Below are 23,965 nucleotides of genomic sequence, written 5' to 3' on the forward strand. Positions count from 1 at the left end.
GAGAGAAGGCAGCACCAGAGAGACCTAATAGCAGCCTTTTGGTAGCTGAATGGAACCTGTAAGAAGGATGGAAATGACTTACAAATGCCTGCAATGATAGGACAATTAAAGGCAGATTTAGATTGGCTCTTAGGAACAAGTACCTTAGGATGAGGGTGGTGGAACACTGCAGCAGGTTGCCTAGGGAGCTGGTTGAGGCCCCATACCTGGAGATATTCAAGATGAGGCTGGTCAGGGCTCTGGGCAGCCTGATCTAGTTGAGGATGTCTCTGCTGTCTGCAGAGGGGTTGGACTGGATGACGTTTGGAGTTCTCTTCCAACCCAGCCCATTCTGTGATCACCTCAGAGGTGTACTGTGCTGTGGGTACATAATGACAGCTCATGGGGGCTTCAAGAGACTCTGCACAGTGTGACTGAGGGCAGTTTCATCCTCACAGTTTGCAGATTTCCTTTGATTATTGTCTCCCACTGAGAATGTAGAGGCAAGAGTTGCCTGGCTCGATTCTTTCAAGTTTGGAGTGGTTGGCATTGCATTTTGTGCTCCTGGCATCCAGATCTCTTGACTTTTTGCATGTGATGCTCTTAAAGTAATGCTTTAGGTTTTGGAAGGTGTCTGACATTTTTTGTGGGTATTCTGTGATGCAGGCTGGCCTGAAACTGAATCACAAATTTGTATTGGTGTGAGACAGCCAAATGAGTCTCAGCAACTTTTGGAACTCTAGAAAAGTGGGAAACAGTGGTCCCCTGGAAACAAAGAATCACAGAAATAGTCAGGTTGGAAAAGCCCCTCAGGATCACCAAGTCAAACCAATAACCCTACTCTACAAGGTTCACCCTAAACCATATCCCCAAGCACCACATCCAAATGACTTTTAAAGAAATCCAGGGTTGGTGACCCAACCACCTCCCTGGGTAGCCCAATCCAATGCCTGACTATTTTTTTCCATGAAAAAACTCTCCAGTCTAAAGCTACCCATTCACATCTTGAGGCCATTCCCTCTTGTTCTATCACTATTTACCTGTGAGAAGAGACCAGCACCAACTTCTCCACAGGGTCTTTTCAGGTAGCTTTAGACAGTCATGAGGTCTCCTCTCAGCCTTTTCTTTTTCAAACTACCCATCTCCAGCTCCCTCGATTGCTCCTCACCAGATTTATGCTTCAGGCCCTTCCTCAGATTTGTTGCCCTTTTCTGCACTCACTCCAGCTCCTCCACATCCCTCTTGTAATAAGGTGCCCAAGACTGAACATGATACTCAAGGTGTGGCCTCACCAGAGCAGAGTCCAAGGGGACAATCACCTCCCTGCTCCTGCTGGCCACAGCATTTCTAATCCAAGCCAGGATGCCATTGGCTTTCTGTGCTGCCTGGGCACACTGCTGGCTCCTATTCAGCTGCTTGTCTGTTAGAACTCCCAAGTCCTCTTCTGCCAGGCTATCTGGGCACACCTTTGGAAGCTTCAGTGTCTAACTGAAATGTTCCATTTGAATGCTATTTGCTAAAATCAGATGGCTGCAGTCACAAACCCGTGAAATTCCCATTCCTGAAACTGTCCTTCTGGTAATGCTAAACTTGGAACCAAATTAGGTCATATTTATTAGGAGCTTTAAGCTCTGTGGCCTATATAAACCTTTTGAAAATGTAAGGGCAACGTTGTGTGTGCTAGTGTGGGGGTTTGATGGATAAGGATGGGAGTTATCTGAAGGAGGAATGATGCTGAGATGCAGAAAAATCCCCTCCAGTGATACTACTGAGGTTCAGATGGACATTAGGATAAACAAAAGTTACCAGGTGGGCAGTTTAGCAATGGAATGAGTCCCACAGAAAGCTGTTGGAAACTCCAGCCTTTGAAACAGTCATGTTTGGCTCGATGGAGCTGCGGCTGACCTGATCTAGCACTGCTCACAGGCTTGCTGTAAGCAGAAGCCTGGTCTAGATAAGCCTCTTGTCATAGTTTAGCCTCCATAGAGATAGCTCAGCCCCACACTCAGCCTCACTCACTCCCCTCCAGAATGGAGAGAGTTGAAAAGGTCGAAGTGCAAAACCTCATGGGTTGAGATAAAGGCAATTTCATTTCTGCCCAAAGAGGTAACCAACCCTGGATGTGTTTAGAAGTCATTTGGATGTGGTGCTTGGGGGATATGGTTTAGAGTGAACCTTGTATAGTAAGGATGTCACTTGGGCTTGGTGATCCTGAGGGCCTTTTCCAACCTGAATGTTTCTGTGATTCTGTGATAGGTGAAGCAAAAGCTCCACACAGAAGCAGAGCGAAGCAAGGAATTCATTCAGTCTTTCCCCATCAGCAGGCAGGTATTCAGCCATCTCCAGGACTTCATCATGTTTGACAGTTTGTTGGGAAGACAAACACCATTGTTCCAAACACCTCCCCTTTCTTCTTTCCCCCAGCTCTTACTGTCCAGTATATTTGCTGGTATAAGATGTGTAAGTTTGGTCAGCTGGAGTCAGCTGTTCTCTCCCCACTTCTTGTGCAGTTCCAACCTTCTCCCTGGTGTGAGAGCCAGAAATGTTCTTGACACTCTGCAAGCGCTGCGTGGCAGTAACCAGAACATCCTCGTGTTATCAACGCTGTTTTCAGCACCAGTGTAAAAGACTATGTGGCAAATTTACTCGTCCAGCCAAGACCCAGCAAGCCTCTAGAGGTCACTTCCAGCTAATACTTTGGTTCAGCTTGGCTTTGGTGGAGAACAGGTGCTACATGAGTGAAAAAGAGATAGGGTGGAGCAAGACAACACTGATTCTGTCAAATACTGTGTCCAGATTTGGGCTTCCCAATTCAAGAGAGGCAGGGATCTGCTAGAGAGAGTCCAATCAAGAGCCACAAGGATGATTGGGGAACTTGAGCGTCTCACTTACAGAGAGAGACTGAGAGCCCTGAGGCTGTTTAGTCTGGAGTAGAGAAGGCTGAGAGGTGACCTGATCAATGTGTACCAATATCTGAGAGGTCGGTGTCAAGTGGCTGGGGCCAATCTCTTTTCAGTAGCCAGCAGCAATAAGACAAGGAGCAATGAATGCAAACTGGAACACAGAAGGTTTCCCTTCAACATGAGGAGAAACTTCTTTGCAGTGAGGGTGACAGAGCCCTGGAACAGGCTGCCCAGAGAGGTTGTGGAGTCTCCTGCTCTGGAGACTTTCATAACCTGCCTGGATACATTCCTGTGCAGACTACTCTAAGGGGTTTTGGCAGGGGAGTTGGAGTGGGTGATCTCTGGAGGTCCCTTCCAACCTGTAACATTCTGTGATTCTGTGACTCTGAGGCTAGTGGAGCTGCAGCTTGTAGCTCAGAGATCCCCTTGCCTGCCCTTTGCATGCCAATAACGAAGCAGCCTCCAGATTTGCAGGAGAAGGATTACACTGTGGGAAAGTTCAGAGTTGAAGGGACAGGTGGATGCTGAGGACTTCAGACTTGTGCATTTTCCAATCTATTCTGGTGCTCAGAGGCTGTGGCTTTGTGCAGACTACTTCAGCCCTGGGACTGCAGCAGCTCTGAAGGAAGAGAGGGCTTTTATGATCTAGAAGAGGTATGTCAATACCTTCTGCCACACTCTGTGCTGGGTTAAGAACTGGCTGGACGGCCAGGCTCAGAGAGTGGTGGTGAATGGAGCCACATCCAGTTGGTAGCTGTCACTAGTGGTGTGCCCTAGGGCTCCGTGCTGGGCCCAGTCCTGTTTAATATCTTCACTGATGATCTGGATGAGGGGATTGAGTCCAGCATCAGTAGGTTTGCAGATATACCTTATCCTAGACTTTGCCTTAAGTTCAAGGTGAGTTTGGAGAATCATACAGGGGAGTTAGAAAGCAGATAGATTAGTTACACAGACAGCAGGTTAGGGAGAGTAGGGAGGCAGCCAGAGCCAGAGACCAACTCTGTTATCTACATTTGTGTTCTTGTTTCTATACATCTCAGCAAGCCTATGAGTGCAGCAGACATCACCATTGTTTCCTTTTCACAGCCTATCATCTAATTCTTCTCACCAATTTATTCCAGCTAGGCTCAAACTAGCACATCCATGCTCATTTGCAAATGTCCTTGGAATTATCTGATAGCCAGACTGTAATATTTGTTTAGAACATTACCATGGGAACACAAACTCATTTATCTCACATATGTAGGGCCCTGCTTCAAGAGCTGTTCAGTTCCAAGTCTTTATTTGGTATTTTAAAATCTACAATGTATGAATTGTTGTTGCACTGCATGCAAAGACTCCAAAGAATTCACTGTGAAGTTCTTCCTGACCTGTTCATAAGCCTGACTCTGGTCTCATTCCTGGGGAAGAGCAGGCAATGGTCATGCAGGTGTGAATCCTGGATTCAGACCCATATTTAGTAAGAAGTGCCTAGGGACCAAATGCTGTGGAAGTTACTGAGATGCTGATCTGGATGGGAACTAGATTGTCTTGAACTGGCTCTTCTGGGCTTCATCAAGAGAAGTGTGGGTAGCAGGGTGAGTGAGGTGATTCTTCCCCTCTACTCCACTCTGCTGAGACCCCACCTGGAGTACTGTGTCCAGTTCTGGAGTCTCTATTACAAGAAAGATCTGGATGTGCTGGAACATGTTCAGAGAAGGAGCATGAGGCTGATCAGAGGGCTGGAGCACCTCTGCTGTGGAGACAGACTGAAAGAGTTGGGGCTGTTCAGTTTCAAAAAACAGCAGGCTCTAAGGAGACCTCATTGTGGCCTTCCAGTATCTGAAGGGTGCCTACAAGAAAGAAAGAGGTTAGACAGTGACATTGAGCACACCCTCAGCAAGTTTTGTACTCAGCTGAGAGCAGGGATGCCATCCATAAGGATCCTGACAGGCTTGAGAATTGAGCTGGTGCCAGCTGCATGAGGTTCAACAAGTCAGAATACAAGGTCCTGCATTTGGGCTGAGCCAGTTCCAGGCACAAATCTAGGCTGATGCAGATGGGTTGAGAGCAGCTCTGAAGAAAGAGGCTTGAGGGTGTTGGTTGCTGAGTAGCTCCCCAGGAGCCAGCAGTACCCTCATGCAGCCCAGAAGACAGCCCTGTGCTGGGCTGCAGCCAGAACAATGTGGGCAGCAGGGCTAGAGAGGAGATTCTGCCTCTTGACTCTGCTGAGACCTCACCTCCAGTTCTGGTGTCTCCAACATAGGAAGGACACAGAGCTGGTGGAGAGAGTCCAGAGGAGGCCACAAAGTTGATCCAATGCTAGAACACCTCTGCTATGAGGATAGGCCTAAAGAAAAGAAGACTCCAGGGGGACCTTAGAGCTGCCTTCCAGTACCTGAATGAATCCAACAGGAAGACTGCAGAGGGACTTTTCCTAAGGGTGTCTAGCAATAGGGCAAGGGGGAATGGTTTGAAGCTGATGGAGAGTAGGCTGGGTTTTAGGAAGAATTTCTCCATTAGGAAGGTGATGAGACTCTGGAATATCTTCTTTCTTTCCTGACTGGAAAGCCCTGTCAGCGAGAGATTACAAAACATAAGAAAGTATGAGGGCTCTGAGCAAGCTGATCTAGATTTGAAGCTAGTCCTTGCTTTTGACTGTAGACCTCCAGAGGTCCCTTCTAGCCCAGATTATTCAGTGTTTCTATTTCATTCTGATTGTGGCACCTTGTACTTGCAACTTCCTCAGCGATGATTTATCTCAGCACAATCCCTTAGATGCTTTCTACAGCACTGAACTTCAGTTGTCCTCTTCCTCTGCTCTTAAATGAATCTCATGTCCATCTCTCAGAACAGTTGTCTTTTGGCAATCCAGTTTTTATATCCAGAAAGCCAACCAGAGCCTGGGCTGCATCAAGAGAAGTGTGGGTAGCAGGCTGGCAGAGATGAATCTCCCCCCCTACTCCCCTCTAGTGAGACCCCACCTGGAGTACTGCATCCAGCTCTGGAGCCCTCATTACAAGAAAGATCTGGATGTGCTGGAACATGTCCAGAGAAGGGCCACGAGGATGCTCAGAGGGCTGCAGCACCTCTGCTATGAGGACAGACTGAAAGAGTTGGGGCTGTTCAGTCTGGAGAAAAGAAGAATCCCAGGAGACCTTCTTGTGGCCTTCCAGGATATGAAGGGGGACTAAAAAAATGCTGAGGAGGGACTTTTCAGGCTCTCAGAGAGTGACAGGACTAGGGGGAATGGAGCAAAGCTGAAAGTGAGTGGGTTCAGACTGGACATGAGGAGGAAGTTGTTGAGCATGAGAATGGTGAGAGGCTGGCATGGGTTGCCCAGAGAGGTGGTTGAGGGCCCATGGCTGGAGGTGTTTAAGGCCAGGCTGGCTGAGGCTGTGTGCAGCCTGCTCTAGGGTAGGGTGTCCCTGGGCATGGTAAGGGGGTTGGAACTAGATGATCCTTGTCGTCCCTTCCAACCCTGACTGATTCTATGATTCTGTGAATTTGAAGCATACTTTAAATTGCCCAGCTATCAGGAACAGTGTGGCCAGCAGGACAAGGGAGGTTATTCTGCTCCTGTACTCAGCGCTGGTCAGGCCACATCTTGAGTCCTGTGTCCAGTTCTGGGCTCCTCAATTCATGAGAGATGTTGAGGAGCTGGAATGTGTCCCGAGACAAAGCTGGTGAGGGGCCTGGAGCACAGCCCTGTGAGGAGAGGCTGAGGGAGCTGGGGGTGTGCAGCCTGCAGAAGAGGAGGCTCAGGGCTGACCTCATTGCTGTCTACAACTACCTGAAGGGAGGTTGTAGTCAGGTGGGGTTGGTCTCTTCTGCCAGGCAACAGAACAAGGGGACACAGTCTCAAGTTTTGCTGGGGGAGGTTTAGGGTGTTCTGAGGAAGTTGTTGTCAGAGAGATTGATTGGCATTGGAATGGGCTGCCCAGGGAGGTGGTGGAGTCACCATCCCTGGGGGTGTTCAAAAGAAGAGAATGGATGGTTTAATTGATTGGACAGGGCTGGGTGAGCTTGGAGGTCTCTTCCAACCTGGTTGATTCTATTCTGTTCTATTCAATGTGAAAGATGTTTTTGGTTTAAGTTACTATATTTAGGCCTCACATATAATAGGAATACTGAACCTGGAGTGTTTGGAGCATATGGGGATGTTGATATCTTATATTTAGCTTGATCTGTCAGTCATACAAGCATCTGTTACAGAGGCAGCTGATGGCAGAAAGCCCTAATAGGGTTCAAAGGGAAAAGAAACAAGATCTTGGTTATTCAGGTCAGAGTATGCTTGTTTGCAAAACATGCACCCACTTTCTGCACAGGAAAAAGAGTTGGAAGCTGATGTGGTGTGATCAGTGTTCTTCTAGGATAGTGATTGTCACAATTCAATATGAAATGCTGAGAGATGGCTCAAGGATGTCACTCGAGCTGGGGTGCCTTTTGGTTATGAGGAGTGGAACAAAGATACATAGAATTCTAGAATAATTAAGGTTGGAGAAGACCTCTAAGATCTTCAAGTTGAGGCCCCATCCTGGAGATGTTTAAGGCCAGGCTGGATGAGGCTGTGGCCAGCCTGATCTAGGGTAGGGACTTTGAAACTAGATGACCCTTGCGGTCCCCTCCAACCCTGACTGATTCTATGAAGTCCAACCTTCTGCCCAACACCTCCTTCACCACTAGACCATGTCCTGAAGTGCCACATCTACTTGTTTATTGAACACCTCCAGTGATGGTGACTCTACCTCCCTGGGCAGTCTGTTCCAAAGCCTCACCACTCTTCCAGTAAGGAAATTCTTCCTAATATCCAACCTAAACATCCTTTGGTGCAGCTTGTGGGCAGTACCTCTTGTTCTGTCATTAGTTACTTGGGAGAGGAAAATGCGGTTCTTAGTCCAGGGAGCTTTGCAAACCTATTGGCTAAGTGCATATTGCTCTGTTGCTACAGGTGTTAAAGCTGAGTTAAAAACTGTTTGACTGAGAAGGTGGCTTCACAGTCAGCTTCTCCTAACTGAAATATGACCTGCTGCCAAAAGGAGCCATTCTTCTGCTTGTGCTCAGCTAATGTCCCCAGCGAGTCCATGTCAGTGTTCTTGAACCTCGTGCTGTCTCAGAGCAGCTTCCCAAGTGTGCTAGTTTGAAGCAGGCTAGAATGTTTTGGTGAGAAGAACTAGATCATAGGCTGTGAAAGGAAAACAGTGGTGATGTCTACTCCCCTCAGAGTCTTGCTGAAGAAGAAAGGAAAACATTAGATAACACTCTCACCATTTTGTCACACTCTCTGCCTTGGGCTTCTGACTGAGCTGCAGCTCCCTAACCTCACCTTCCATTTGGCCTAACTCACCTTTGCTTCATAACCTCTTGGCTGAACCTCTTTTCTTCCTTAGGACTGGGGTAAGGTTGAGAGGGGCAGGGAGAAGGTGCAGGGGTGATTGAGAGCCCCTCCTGGGGACTCAGGTTTCTGGGAGGGCTGTTGTGTTTCTGTATTACCTTTTACCTTGTCTATTTCTGTCTATAACTGTATATACTGTAAATATGTGCTTGTATATTGTGCTAGCTGTAAATATAAGCTTCATTTATATTCCCAGAGCCCGGCTGAGACTAGTCTGGGTGATTTCTAAAGTGTGGAGGGCAGGGAACACCCAAACCATCACACTGAGCATGGCTAAAATCTAACTTCCAGTCTGATCAGTCTTGAGATCCAGTCATTTTATAGTTAGAAGATCGGAGCTGGTGGTATAAAATGGGGAAATGAGGCAAGAATGGGACAGCAAGGCAAAAAGTGGAAGCTGTTTCACATGGGTTAAAAGTGGTTGAGATCTTGCCTTGAAAATACCCCACTGAGGGCAGAAAGGAATAAAAATATCCCCACCTTATCACAAGTGTCCTGGGTTAGAGCAGAATAAACTCACCACAACATGGATTTTTTTGGCAAGTCGGGGAAAGATGAAATTGTATTTCTTATAGTGTAAGTATAACAGTATAAAGGGAAATAAACTACTAGAGAAAAAAATATAATAATCTTAGTGAAGATGGGGAAGGGGTCAAGCGGCGGCGAAGCGGCAAAGCAGCAGCAGCCAAAACAGCAGCCAGGGAAGATAGCAGGCAGGTGCAGCTCAAGTAGCAGAAGGGGGAAGAACAAGTTGTGCTTCCAGTCATAAAGCCCTTGATGTTCCAATGAAATTATCTTAACTTATCCATTGTTGCCATTCTGTGGCCTATCCCTGGAATGTTCACCTCTCCCCTATGTCTGAGCTGGAAAGTCAGCTCAAATGGCCACAGTAAGTCTTGCCATGCATAGAAGGTTTGGTTGCCTCCAGGGTGGGAAAGGGCTACCACCATGGCCATGGAGATGCAGGAGTTACTCATGCAGGCAGGTCCTTAGATACTGTACTGCTGATGTGAAGGGCCTGGAACACAAACCCTATGAAGAGAGGCTGAAGGAGCTGGGGTGTGCAGCCTGGAGAAGAGGAGGCTCAGGGGTGACCTCATTGCTGTCTACAACTACCTGAAAGGAGGCTGTAGCCAGGTGGGGTTGGTGTCTTCTGCCAGGCAAGCAGCAACAGAACAAGGGGGGACAGTCTCAAGTTGTGGTGGGGGAGGTCTAGGCTGGATGTTAGGAGGAAGTTGTTGTCAGAGAGAGTGATTGGCATTGGAATGGGCTGCCCAGGGAGGTGGTGGAGGCACCATCCCTGGAGGTGTTCAAGCAAAGCCTGGCTGAGGCACTTAGTGCCATGGTCTAGTTGACTGGATAGGGGCTGGGTGCTAGGTTGGCCTGGATGATCTTGGAGGTCTCTTCCAACCTTGTTGATTCTATAATTCTATGTGAGGTTCCAGCTGCAACCTCCTCTGGGAGGTATGAGGCAGAGCGTGCATGGGACAGCATGAAGCTAGAGGCCTTTCAGTATCTGAAGGGGGCCTACAAAAAAGGTGGCAAGGGAGTTTTTAGGCTACCAGGTAGTGACAGGACTAGGGGGAATGGAGTGAAGTTGAAGATGCATAGGTTCAGACTGAATGGGAGGAGGAAGTTGTTGAGCATGAGGGTGGTGAGAGGCTGGCATAGGTTGCCCAGGGAGGTGGTTGATGTCCCATGCCTGGAGATGTCTAAGGCCAGGCTGGCTGAGGCTGTGGGCAGCCTGCTCTAGAGTAGGGTGTCCCTGGGCATGGTAAGGGGGTTGGAACTAGATGATCCTTGTGGTCCCTTCCAACCCTGACATTCTATGGTTCCTTTAGTTATCGCGGTGCTCTGCTCCATTCTGTGTCATAGGCTTACCTCATTCATCTCTCATTGCTTTAACAGAACTCTAGTAACTAATACAGGGAGGCTTTTCCCACCTCACATGTATTAAGTGATTCATTGTGGTCATTTTGCTTTTGCACTAACATCCATTTTCTTATTACAGAATCTTCGTGCCATAAATTAAGCTGAATTATAAATTAAGTTGAATGGACTGAAAAATGGAACATTTCTGGGAGCTGTATCTAGAGTTTTTTCTTCCTCAAATATTTTCATTCTTTTCCTCAAAAGCAAGAGAGGAAGCAAAATTCCCATAATAAATTTCTGTAGCAGATGGAGTTTATAGATATCAGACATTAAAGTCAACCTCTTCTGAGACACTGAGGCCAAGAAGTCCAAGTCACCATTTTCCTCTGTTTCAATGTGCAACCAGCATGCATGGCTCATAGCTGTGTGCAGCTCCTCTGGAAAATGGGAACTGATCACAGAATCACAGAATGGCAGGGGCTAGAATGGACCTCAAAGGATCATCCAGTCCAACCCCCTTGCCAGAGCAGGATCACCTATACCAGATCATACCAGAACACATCCAGGCAGGTTTTTAGTATCTCCAGAGAGGGAGACTCCACAACCCACTGTGTCCCTCACAGTGAAGAAATTCCTCCTCATGTTTCCATGAAGCTTCCTATGCCTCATCTTCCAGCCATTGCCCCTTGTCCTGCATAACCTGTCTGTGCATAAGTGGCAACCTGCTAGATCCCAGGAGTAGAATTATACCCTCAGAACTTTTATGAACATCTCAACTACCGAAATCTGTCTCCTTGTTTTGAGAGTAGTTTCTCTCCTGAGTGGGTGACTGCAACTTTAAGGCTTAGCTGCCTCATTTTAAGGGCATAGCTCAGAATTGTGCTCTGCAGACTAGATTTGCAGTGAGTTAAATGGAAGATAACATTTGGTGGTGGAGGTTTTTCAGTGAAGAAGTAAAAGGACATTGCATTAGAGTGACAGAATGGACTGGGTTGAAAGATGTAGTCTACCCTGACTTTATCAAGGACTTTGACACCATCTTCAATGACATTTTAGTAAGCAAGCTCAGGAAGTGTGTGATGGAAGAGCAGGCAGTGAGGTGGATTAGGAGCTGGTTACAAGATAGAGTTCAGAGAGTGGTGATCAATGGTGCCAGGTCCAGCTGGAGAGCTGTGACCAGTGGTGTCCCCCAGGGAGCAGTGCTGGGGCCAGTCCTGTTCACATCTTCACCAATGACATTGATGAGGGCACAGACAGACAGACAGAGTCTGCTCAGCAAGTTTGGTGATGACACCAAGCTGGGAGGCTTGGCTGATACAGCTGCAGGCTGTGTGGCCATCCAGAGAGACCTGGACAGACTGAGAGCTGGGCACAGGGGAACCAAATGAGCTTCAGCAAGGACAAGTGCAGAGTCCTGCATCCGGGGAGGAATAACAAACTGCACCAGTACAGGCTGGGAGGTGATCTGCTGGAAAGCAGCCCTGTGGAGAGGGACCTGGGGGGTCCTTGTGGATACCAAGTTAACTATGGCATAGCAATGTGCCCTTGTGGCCAAGAAGGCCAATGGGATCCTAGGGGGTATTTTAGGAAGAGTGTGTCCAGCAGATGAAGGGAGGTTGTCCTCCCCCTCTACTCTGCCCTGCTGAGACCTCATCTTGAACACTGTGTTCAGTTTTGGGCTCCCCAGTTGCAGAGGGACAGGGATCTGCTGGAAAGGGTCCAGCAGAGGGCTATGAGGAAGATGAGGGGACTGGGGGGCATGGGTTATGAGGAGAGGGTGAGGCATCTGGGGCTGCTTAGTCTGGAGAAGAGAAGACTGAGAGGGGATTTGATAAATGTTTATAAGTATCTGAGGGCTGGCCAGGAGAAGGGGGACAGGCTCTGCTCACTGCTCCCTGGGATAGGACAAGGAGCAGTGGGTGCAAGTTGCAGCACGAGAGGTTCCACCTCAACACAAGGGGGAACTTCTTTACTGTAAGGGTCACAGAGCACTGGAACAGGCTGCCCAGAGAGGTTGTGGAGTTTCCTTCTCTGGAGCCTTTCAAGGCCTGTCTGGATGTGTTCCTCTGTGATCTGTGTTAGATAGTATTGTCCTGCTGTGGCAGGGGGGTTGGACTTGATGATCTCTTTGGGTCCCTTCCAACCCCTAACATCCTGTCATCCTGTGTTGATATCTCCAAAGGTCATCTAGTCCAACCCCCAGTAGTTTCTTACAGGCACATTTAATAAGTTTAGGATTAACAATTACAAATCTGGCTTTCTTACTGCCACTCAGGTAATGATCCCAGTTAGATGATCCTGAATGGTATTCTGCTGGGGCAAAGAGCAAACAAGGCAGCACTTCAGTCTTCTTGTTTTATTGCATGAAGCTGTCAGCTTTGTTGGTAATCAATAATGCTGCAGGAGTAGCTGTGCCATTGTTTGCAGCTATGCCTTGCAAATAGTGTTTCCCGAGCAGGATCTGATTCTATGCATATACCCAAACAGATTTCAAAGAAAGGCTGGGAAACTGCTGATAAAAATCTGCTAATTCAGGTTCCTGAGAAAAAGTTTTAAAGCATATTTTTGGTCACAGAATGACAGAAACATTGTGGTTGGGAAAGCCCCTCAGGATCACCAAGCCCAACCATTATCCCTACTCTACAAAGTTCATCCTTAAACCATATTGCCAAGCACCACATCAAAATGACTTCTAAACACCCCCAGAGTTGGTGACTCAACCACCTCCCGGGACAGCCCATTCCAATGCCTGACCACTCTTGCTGGGGAAAAAAAAAATGTTTCCTAATGTCCAGTCTGAACCTATCCAGTCAGATCTTGAGGCCATTCCCTCTTGTTCTAGCACTACTTACCTGTGAGAAGAGGCCAGCAGCAGCCTCTCCACAAGGTCCTTTCAGTGATGAAGTCTCCCTCCCCTCAGCCTCCTCTTTTTCAAACTAACCATCCCCAGCTCCTTGAGTTGATCCTCATCAGATTTATTTTCCAGGCCCTTCCTCAGATTTGTTGCCCTTTTCTGCACTCACTCCAGCACCTCCACATCCCTCTTGTAATAAGGTGCCCAAGACTGAACATGATACTCTAGGTGTGGCCTCACCAGAGCAGAGTCCAAGGGGACAATCACCTCCCTGCTCCTGCTGGCCACAGCATTTCTAATCCAAGCCAGGATGCCATTGGCTTTCTGTGCTGCCTGGGCACACTGCTGGCTCCTATTTGGCTGCTTGTCAGTTACAACTCCTAGGTCCCTTTCTGCCAGGTAGCTTTCCAGCCACACTGCCTCAAGCCTGTAGTATTGATTGGGATTGTTGTGGCCCAGGTACAGGACCTGGCACTTGGCCTTATTGAAGCTCATCCCATTAATATTGCCCCATCCATCCAATCTATCCAAGTTCCTGTGTTGAGCCTCCCTACCCTCCTGCAGACCAACACTGCCACCCAACTTGGTGTCATCTGCAAACTTATTGCTGACACACTCTGTGTCTTCATCAAGGTCATCAAAGAAGCTGTTAAATAGAAGTGGCCCCAACACTGAGCCCTGGGGGACACCACTTGTGCTCAGCTGCCAGCTGGATTTAGCTCTGTTCACCATCACCTTTTGGGCCCTTTTGTCCAGCAATGCTTTGTCCAGCATAGCTGTGCTCATCCAAGCCCATGGCAGCCAGTCTGGTACCACGAATTCTGTGGGGGATAGTGTCAAAGGCTTTTTGGAAGTCTAAGTAGACAATATTCCCCTCATCCCACAGCCAGGTCATCTTGTCACAGCAGAAGATCAGGTTTGTCAGGCAGGACCTGCCCTTCATGAACCCCTGCTGACTAGGCCTGATGCCCTGGTTGATCTCTATATGGCACGCAATAGCCCTCAAGATGACCTGCTTCATGACCTTCCCTGGTACTGAGGTCAGACTGACAGGTCTATAGTTTCCTGGATCCTCCTTTCTTTTAGGTAGGTGTTATATTTGCTACTCTGCAGTCCACTGGGACCTCCCCAGTTAACCAGGACAGGTCTGAGGTTAAAAGTGAGAAAAAAAACCTACGACAACAACAACAAAAAAAACCCACAAACCAAAACAATGAAACCCAAACTACCCATTGACAACAAACCAGCAAACCCTCCCCCCTAAATACCCAGCAACTGAAAAGCTTGTCTGAAAGACTCAAGGAATCTGTAGGTACCCCTGGAGAGCAGGGTTAGAAGAGTAGTATAGTGTGAGTCCTCCGCTCATCATTCTTGTTAATAAGGTGGTGAGAGATGGCAGTTAGCTTATGTTTCTTCTGCCTACTTCATGATTTTGAGGGTTGTAAAGCTCTGGCAGATAGTTCAGGCCATCCTGAAAATTCCCTTGACTGTATCAGGGGTAAAAAAACCCATTAGAAGCTCTTCAGAAGATCTGCATTTCCTCCTCGGTGGATTTTGCTGTATGGTTTACTGCAATCAGTTATGCCCTAAGGGATTTCTGCTTAGATAATTTGGGCTGAGAATTGATGTCTTAACTTAGGGCTTCCCACCTACTGCTCTTCAGCAGCTGATACTGATGTACTTATTGTGTCCAGTTCCGGAGCCCTCAACACAGGAAGGACATGGACCTGATGGAATGGGTCCAGAGTAGGGCCATGAAGATGACCAGGTGAGGATGGGACACCTCTGCTACAAGGGCAGGCTGAGGGAGCTGGGATGTTCAGCCTGGAGAACAGAAGGCTGGAAAGGGATTGTCTATAAATATCTTAGGGATAGGTGTCAAGAAGAAGGGGACAGGGTCTTTTCAGTGGCACTTGATAATAGGGTGAGGAATAATGGATATGAACTAGAACACAGGAAATTCCACCTCAACATGAGGAAAAACTTTTTTGTTGTGATGATGGTGAACCACTGGAGCAGGCTGCCCAGAGAGAATCGTAGAATCAACCAGGTTGGAAGAGACTTTCTAGGTCATCCAGGCCAACCTAGCACCCAGCCCTGTCCAATCAACTAGACCATGGCACTAAGTGCCTCATCTAGGCTTTTCTTGAACACCTCTAGGGATGGTGACTCCACCACCTCCCTAGGTAGCCCATTCCAATGCAAATCACTCTCTCTGGCCAGAACTTCCTCCTAACATCCAGCCTAGACTTCCCCTGGCACAACTTGAGACTCTGCCATGGGCAGGGAGACTTCATGCTAGGTCAGATTGCTCACAGCCACATCCAGCCTAGCCTTAAAGACCTCCAGGGATGAGGCTTCCACCATCTCCCTTCCTATCCCTGACATTCTATGATTCTGTGCCATCAGGAGCTTGAATATTGTATTGAAGGGGAAGTCCTCTGTGCTAACAGAGAACCTAGTCCAGATGATATTGAACTTGAGTCTTTGCATGCTGCTACACAGCAAATGCATGAATATTACATTTTTTCATGACTTTTATAGTAGAAGAAATGGGTGCAGAATATTCTTACTTTTTGTTTTTGCAAGAGATGGGATGAGAGCTGTGTAGGGGTGAGAAAAAGAAACAACTTGGAGGACAAGCCACAGTCATTGTCACTCCAGGAGCTGACTCTTATTAATTGTGAGCTTCTGTCCCTTTTATTTTTTTTCCCCTTAATAAGGATTCCAAAAGGTTTTTCCACTTAGTGAACAACCTGTTCTACACAACAGGGAGCAAGGAAGATGAATTCATCTATATCTCAAATTTGGATGAGGAAGGAGTGGAGCATTTGGTCTGTAAGTCACAGAATCAGTCGGAGTTGGAAGGGACTACAAAGATCATCTAGTTCCAACTCCCCCTGCCATGCCCAGGGACACCTACCCTAGAGGAGGCTGCCCACAGCCTCATCCAGCCTGGCCTTGAACACCTCCAGCCATGGGGCCTCAACCACCTCCCTGGGCAACCCATGCCAGGCTCTCACCACTCTCATGCTCAACAACTTCCTCCTCACATCCAGTCTGAATCTCCCCACCTCCAGCTTTGCTCCATTCCCCCTAGTCCTGTCACTCCCTGAGAGCCTAAAAAGTCCCTCCCCAGCTTTTCTGTAGGCCCCCTTCAGATCTTGGAAGGCCACAAGAAGGTCACCTGGGAGCCTCCTCTTCTCCAGACTCAACAGCCCCAACTCTTTCAGTCTGTCCTCATAGCAGAGCTGCTCCAGCCCTCTGAGCATCCTCGTGGCCCTTCTCTGGACACACTCCAGCACATCCACATCCCTCTTGTAATGGGGGCTCCAGAACCGGGTGCAGTGTGGAGTGAGGAGGCCCAAGCTGCCTTTTCAAGAAGAATCTTCTGCAATTCCAACTCAGTGCTAGGCTAGAGTGGCTGATGGCACAGCCAGGGTAGGGTGGCTGAATGCACAGCTGGAAGTCTGTTTGTCTGCAGTTTTTTATCTTAAAGCAGTGAGGTTCAGACCAAAAAAGCTTAATTTTACAAACAGCATTTAAGAAAGTTTGCAGCAGTGAGATATGGTCTTTGCTCAGACTTGTTTTGGTTTTGCTGTCTGGGTTGAATAGGCATTGGTATAGGTTGGGGACTGACCTATTGGAAGGCAGTGAAGGGGAAAAGGACCTGGAGATTCTAGTGGATGAGAGGTTGACCATGAGCCAGCAATGTGCTCTCATGGCCAAGAATGCCAATGGCATTCTGGGCTATATTAGAAGGGCTGTGATTAGTATGTCAAGAGAGGTTCTCCTCCCCCTTTACTCTGTCCTGGTGACACCACATTTGGAGTATTGTGTTCAGTTCTGGGCCCTCTGGTTCAAGAAGGACATAGAACTATGTGAGATAGTCCAGTTCAGAGCCACAAAGGTGATTAAGAGAATGGAACTTTCCAAGAGAGCCTGAGGGAGCTGGGGCTCTTTAGCTTGGAGAAGAGGAGCCTGAGGGGTGACCTCATTCATGTTTATAAAGATATAAAGGGTGAGTGCCAGGAGGATGGAGCCAGGCTCTGCTCAGTGATGCCTGGAGGCAGAACAAGGGACAATGGGTGGAAGCTGAGGCATAGAAAGTTCCATATGAACATGAAGAAACCAAATTTCACTGTGAGGGAGACAGAACACTGGAAGAGGCTGCCCAGGGGGGTTGTGGTATTCAAAACCTGCCTGGATGTGTTCCTGTGTGATCTGCTCTAGGTGACCCTGCTCTGGCAGGGGTGAGGTTGGACTGGATGATCTTTCAAGGTCCCTTTCAACTCCTAATAGTCTGTGATATGCTGGTGACATCAGTTCTATTTGTTTATAATGTTATTTATTTATTAATTAAAAAAGTAAAATTAAGAAAGAAAGAAACTAAAAAAGAAGAAAAAGAAAGAAAAAATACAAAATGAAAACTAAGAAAAAGCTATTACTAATAAACACATGACTCGATGATCTCCTTGGGTCCCTTCCAACCCCTAACATCCTGTGATCCTGTGACTTTCATATTTAAAGAATAAAAAATTCCTTCCCTCACCATCCTGATCTAGGGTAGGGTTTCCCTGCTCATGGCAGAGGGTTTGGAACTAGTTGATCCTTGTGGTCCCTTCCAACCCTGACTGATTCTATGATTCTAATGTTCTTTATCTGTCCATTCACCTCTCTTGTGATAGCTTGTTGGCTTGTAAACCATTCTTGAAAGCTATGGTTCCACACCTGGGTCATAGCACTTCTAAGCACAGTATAGGCTGGGAGAAGAGTGGCTCAAGAGCAGTCTGGAAAACAGGGACTTGGAGGTGTCAGTTAATGAAAAACTCGACATGATCAGTTGGGCTGGATGATCTTGGAGGTCTCTTCCAGCCTGGTTGATTCTATGACTCTATTATTCTATGTTTCTATGATTTTATGATCTGGCTATGGTTCCTTGCAGCACAGAAGGCAGCTGTATCCTGGACTGCATTAACAGCAGTGTGACCAGCAGGATAAAGGAGGTGATAATGAAGAGAGCAAATGACATCCTGGCCTGTACCAGGAATAATGTTGCCAGCAGGACCAGGGAGGTTAGAACCAACCTGGTTGATTCTATGGTTCTATTCTTCCCCTGCACTCAGCACTGGTCAGGCCACACCTTGAGTGCTGTGTCTGGTTCTGGGCTCCTCAATTCAAGAGAGATGTTGAGATACTGAAACATGTCCAGAGAAGGGAGATGAAGCTGGTGAGGGGCCTGGAACACAGCCCTGTGAGGAGAGGCTGAGGGAGCTGGGGGTGTGCAGCCTGCAGAAGAGGAGGCTCAGGGCTGACCTCATTGCTGTCTACAACTCCCTGAAGGGAGGCTGTAGCCAGGTGGGGGTTGGTCTCTTCTGCCAGGCAACCAGCAACAGAACAAGGGGACACAGTCTCAAGTTGTGCCAGGGTTGGTCTAGGCTGGATGTTAGGAGGAAGTTGTTGTCAGAGAGAGTGATTGGCATTGGAATGGGCTGCCCAGGGAGGGGGTGGAGTCACCATCCCTGAAAGTGTTCAAGAGAAGCCTGGATGAGGCACTTAGTGCCATGGTCTAGTTTATTGGCTAGGGCTGGGTGCTCGGTTGGACTGGATGATCTTGCAGGTCTCTTCTAACCTGATTGATTCTATGATTCCAGTCTGGTTGATTCTATAATTCTGCTCCTCTTCTCTGCTCTTGTGAGACTCCCTCTGCAGTATTGTGTGCAGTTCTGGTGCCCCTGGCACAAGAGGATTGTGGACCTGCTGGAGGGCCATGAAGATGATCAGAGGGCTGGAGAACCTCCCCTACGGGGACAGGCTGCAAGCGTTGGGGCTGTTCAGACTGGAGAAGAGGAGGAAGGCTCCAGGGACACCTTAGGGCAGCCTTCCAGTACCTGAAGGGAACCTACAAGAAATCTGGGAAGGGACTTCTTACAAAGGCTTGTAGTGATGAGAGGGAATGAACTGAAGCTCGAGGAGGGCAGGTTTAGACTGGAGGCTAGGAAGAAATTCTTTCCAGTGAGGGTGATGAGACTCTGGCAGAGGTTGCCCAGGGAGGTCTTGGATACCCCCTCCCTGGAGATGTTCAAGGCCTGGCTGGATGAGGCCTTGAGCAGCCTGGTTTGGTGGAAGATGTCCCTGCCCATGGCAGGGGGAGTGGACCTAGATGATCTTTAAGGTCCCTTTTAACCTAACCCATTCTATGAATTCTGTGACTGCTATGAAAATGGAGCTACTCCACTTACCCCCTGGGACTTCTTAGGCATGGCTCAGTCTTTCTGTGGTCCATAGCACTGCGTCTTTATGAACCAGAGGCTTTTTGTGAGCATCAGCTGTGTTTCCTAGTATATCAAATTAGCAATAATTTACTTAGGGAAAACAGAGCAAGTAATGAAGTGAGATTGTGTCTAATTGCACTGGCCCTCTTCCATCTGCAATTTCATTAAGCCTTTTGCTGTAATCTTTGTTTGATCAAAGCTCTCCTCTGCAGTGAAAGCAAGGGGGAGGAAAAGACTAGTTAGAGGACTCCATATACTTTGTATTCGAGCTAAAGTACCCTGGTGGTGTTGTTTTCACATATCCTGATCCCAAAAATCACAGGAATCCTATCAAATTAAGCAGCACCATCCAATGCCCAGCTCCCTAGAAGGTCAGGCCATGCAGACAGGGACTATACCAAGATTTAAGCAGGCATCCTGATACACTAATTTTGCCTATAGGTTGTTTTCCATCCTTTCCGTGTCCTGTTTCATGCCATGGACATAACTGTTTTAAGCAGTGCTTCTAAAAGAGCTGTTGGCTGCATTTGAGATGATATTTATGCTCTAAATACTATGCAAAAAGTGCTTGTCCTTAACAGAAAACAGTGTGCTGTGTTCTCTAGGATCATAGGATGGTAGGGGTTGGAAGGGACCCAAAGAGATCATCGAGTCCAACCCCCCTGCAGGTGCAGATCAATACTATCTAACACAGATCACAAACACCCCACAGATCCTTCAAAATACCCCCAAAATGCAGAAATTCTTTCTCCTATCTTCAATATATTTGGCAATTCACCAGCATGTGAGACTGCCTGAGGGACCTGATCTTGGCCCGTGCTTGTTAACCTGTTTTATGCATTCAACATTTTTGGTCCTAGCTATAGGCTCAGTTATTTGCAGATTGACTCTCCTGGTAAGGAGAAAAAAGAGAAGATGCTGCACTTCAGGACAAGGACTAGTGGTCATGGAGGTGCTGGCTAGAAAGCTGGACTTGATGATAGCATATAGCTGTCTTCCAATAGTTGAAGGGATCCTACAGAAAGGATGCAGAGGGACTTCTCATAAGGATGTCTGTGGATGGATTTCTTCCTAACAGAGGACATGAATTGATAACCATGAGCAACCTGTGCTGCGGAGTGTCCTTGAGCCCATCCTGGAGGCAGGAACTAAGATGGTGAAGCAAACCCCCACGTCCAGCTGCAGGAGGCAGGGTCTGCTGGCCAGAGGGGGCTGACCCTACAAGTTGAATAAGCTTAACCTATCTGTACCTCACACATAACTTTAAGCCTATCTGTACCTTCCACATGTACCAATCTTAACTAAGCTAGCTCTGCATGCCTCTTCCAAGTTAGCAGATAAGTCACTGTATCACTGCAATAAAGGGGGAGAGCAATGATCTAACCATATTGGTCCTCAATCTGTTACTCAGGGGTGCAACGCTGGCAGGCAGCTAGCAACAGGACAAGGGGGAACAGTTTGAAGCTGAGAGAGAGTAGGTTTAGACTGGATCTTAGGAAGTTCTTCAGTACAAGGGTGGTGAGACTCTGGAATAGAGTGTCCAGGGAGGTCGTTGATGGAGGTGTTGAAAGCCAGGTTGGATGAGGCCTTGAGCATCTGAGAGGCATCCCTGCCCATGACAAGGAGGTTGAAGCAGATGATCTCTGAGGTCCCTTCCAACCCTAAGCCATTCTCCGGTGACTCTAAGATACTCCAGTGCAGAATACTGAGACAAAATCAAAGGATGAGCAAACACTTTTCTGCAGCCTTTCCTTGCAATCAACCTATTCACTAACACTGACACAATCTCTTGGAGAAGGACCCCGAAGAAACTTGTTTAGTCTGGAAACCATGGAGAGAATAATACGGTTTTGTGGGATGGGAACTTCTGCCCCTTGGTGGAGGCTAAGATCAAACTTTTTTAGGTACACAGTGCTTGGGGGGGGGGGGGGGGGGGGAGGAGGCAAGAGGGGAGGGGAAAGTGGGAAAAACAATCAAGACAACTTAATTTTAGAGAGGCACTGTTAGTTTTAGAAATGGGAAGACTGACTTTTTCAGGCTGATGTGCTCAGCTCCTTTTTGATCCTTACAGACTTCATCTCTTCTTTTCCTTTTTCCCCTTTCTTCGTGGAGGACACATGAGGACAGACTGGAAGAGTTGGGGCTGTTCAGTCTGGAGAAGAGGCAGCTCCCAGGTGACCCTCTTGTGGCCTTCCAGTTTATGAAGGGGGCCTACAAAAAAGCTGGGGAGGGAGTTTTTAGGCTGTCAGGGAGTGACAGGACTAGGGGGAGTGGATGTGAGGAGGAAGTTGTTCAACATGAGAGTGATGAGAGCCTTGCATGGGTTTCCCAGGGAGGTGGTTGAGGCCCCATGGCTGGAGGTGTTTAAGGCCAGGCTGGATGAGGCTGTGGGCAGCCTGCTCTAGGGTAGGGTGTCCCTGGGCATGGTAAGGGGGTTGAAACTAGATGATCCTTGTGGTCCCTTCCAACCCTGACTGATTCTATGATTCTATGACATGGCAAAGATGGTTGAGAGGAACTCAGTATTTGGCAGTGGGGATTGTGTCATCTCCAGAGAAGGCTGAGGGAATACTGGGGAAGGCCTGATGTGACTGGGAGATGCTGTGAAATACAATGGATATGGATGTAGATGTCCTGTAGAGGCACAGAGGTCACAGGATCACAGGATGTAGAGGGTTGGAAGGAACCCAAGGAGATCACTGAGTCCAACCTCCCTGCCAGAGCAGGACCACACAATCTAGCTCAGGTCACAGAAGAACACATCCAGACAGGCCTTGAAAATCTCCAGGGAAGGAGACTCTACAACCTCTCTGGGGAGCCCATTCCAGTGCTCTGGAATCTCTGTGGCATCTGCAGTAGGACAGAATGGGGATGCTACTAAAGTTGGGCTGGAAGAGACAGTGGAGTTTTACCAAACACCATGGACAGTGATAATGGGCCTATGGATTTTAAGGCCTTGTGAGGCAGAAAACCTGATTTGAAAGAAAAAGGAACAAAACATAGTTTGTCCCAAAATAAATAGATCAGGATCCACCATACAGATACCCAGCAGAAGGAAGCATTTCAAAACAAATGAGTTATGCTGGGAAGAAAGGTGGGCTGAGGATATGCAGCAAGCATATAAGAAGGACTGCATGACACATGTCTGCATGATCTATCTTCTTCTTGTAAATTCTGTCATTACTCTCTTCTGTCTCCTGGATACCAGCACTAGGAAAAAGGGAGTTGTGGATGTAAATCCTTGGGGCGTGTGGCTAAAAGAGCATTGAAGAACTCCAGAGGGGAATTTTACCTTTGTTGTTTGTGACACCATATCACCGAAAGGCCTTTGGGAATCAAAAGATTATTTGTTGAGTGATATGTGGAATAAACCTCTCCACTTCAAGCAATAGGGCCACGAAGATGCTCAGAGGGCTGGAGCACCCCTCCTATCAGGACAGACTGAAAGAGTTGGGGCTGTTGAGTCTGGAGAAGGGGAGGCTCCCAGGTGACCTTCTTGTGGCCTTCCAGTTTCTGAAGGGGGCCTACAAAAAAGCTGAGGAGGGACTTTTTAGGCTCTCAGGAAGTGACAGACAGGAGAGAGGGTGGCAGACTGGAGAGGTGCCTGAGGACTGGAGGAGAAACAATGTCACTACAGTCTTCAAAAAGGACAAGAAAGAGGTTCCAGGAAACTATAGACCAGTCAGCCTCACCTCCATCCTGGGAAAATGATGGAGCAGTTCCTCTTGGAGGGCATCTCAAGATACTGGGAAGAGAAGAAGGTTATCAGGAGTAGTCAGCATGGATTTACCAAGGGGAAGTCCTGCTTGACTAACCTAAGAGCATTCTATGATGCCATAACTGAATGGGTAGATTCAGGGAAACCAGTAGGACTTTGACACCATATTCCATGACATTTTAGTAAGCAAGCTCAGGAAGTGTGTGATGGAAGAGCAGGCAGTGAGGTGGATTAGGAGCTGGTTACAAGATAGAGTTCAGAGAGTGGTGATCAATGGTGCCAGGTCCAGCTGGAGAGCTGTGACCAGTGGTGTCCCCCAGGGAGCAGTGCTGGGGCCAGTCCTGTTCACATCTTCACCAATGACATTGATGAGGGCACAGACAGACAGACAGAGTCTGCTCAGCAAGTTTGGTGATGACACCAAGCTGGGAGGCTTGGCTGATACAGCTGCAGGCTGTGTGGCCATCCAGAGAGACCTGGACAGACTGAGAGCTGGGCACAGGGGAACCAAATGAGGTTCAACAAGGACAAGTGCAGAGTCCTGCACCTGGGGAGGAATAATAAACTGCACCAGTACAGGCTGGGAGGTGATCTGCTGGAAAGCAGCCCTGTGGAGAGGGACCTGGGGGGTCCTTGTGGATACCAGATTAACCATGGCACAGCAATGTGCCCTTGTGGCCAAGAAGGCCAATGGGATCCTAGGGGGTATTTTAGGAAGAGTGTGTCCAGCAGATGAAGGGAGGTTGTCCTCCCCCTCTACTCTGCCCTGCTGAGACCTCATCTTGAATACTGTGTTCAGTTTTGGGCTCCCCAGTTGCAGAGGGACAGGGATCTGCTGGAAAGGGTCCAGCAGAGGGCTATGAGGAAGATGAGGGGACTGGGGGGCATGGGTTATGAGGAGAGGGTGAGGCATCTGGGGCTGCTTAGTCTGGAGAAGAGAAGACTGAGAGGGGATTTGATAAATGTGTATAAATATCTAAAGGGCTGGGC

The sequence above is a fragment of the Pogoniulus pusillus genome, chromosome 4 (genome assembly GCF_015220805.1).
Source record: "Pogoniulus pusillus isolate bPogPus1 chromosome 4, bPogPus1.pri, whole genome shotgun sequence".
In the NCBI taxonomy this organism is placed as follows: Eukaryota; Metazoa; Chordata; class Aves; order Piciformes; family Lybiidae; genus Pogoniulus; species Pogoniulus pusillus.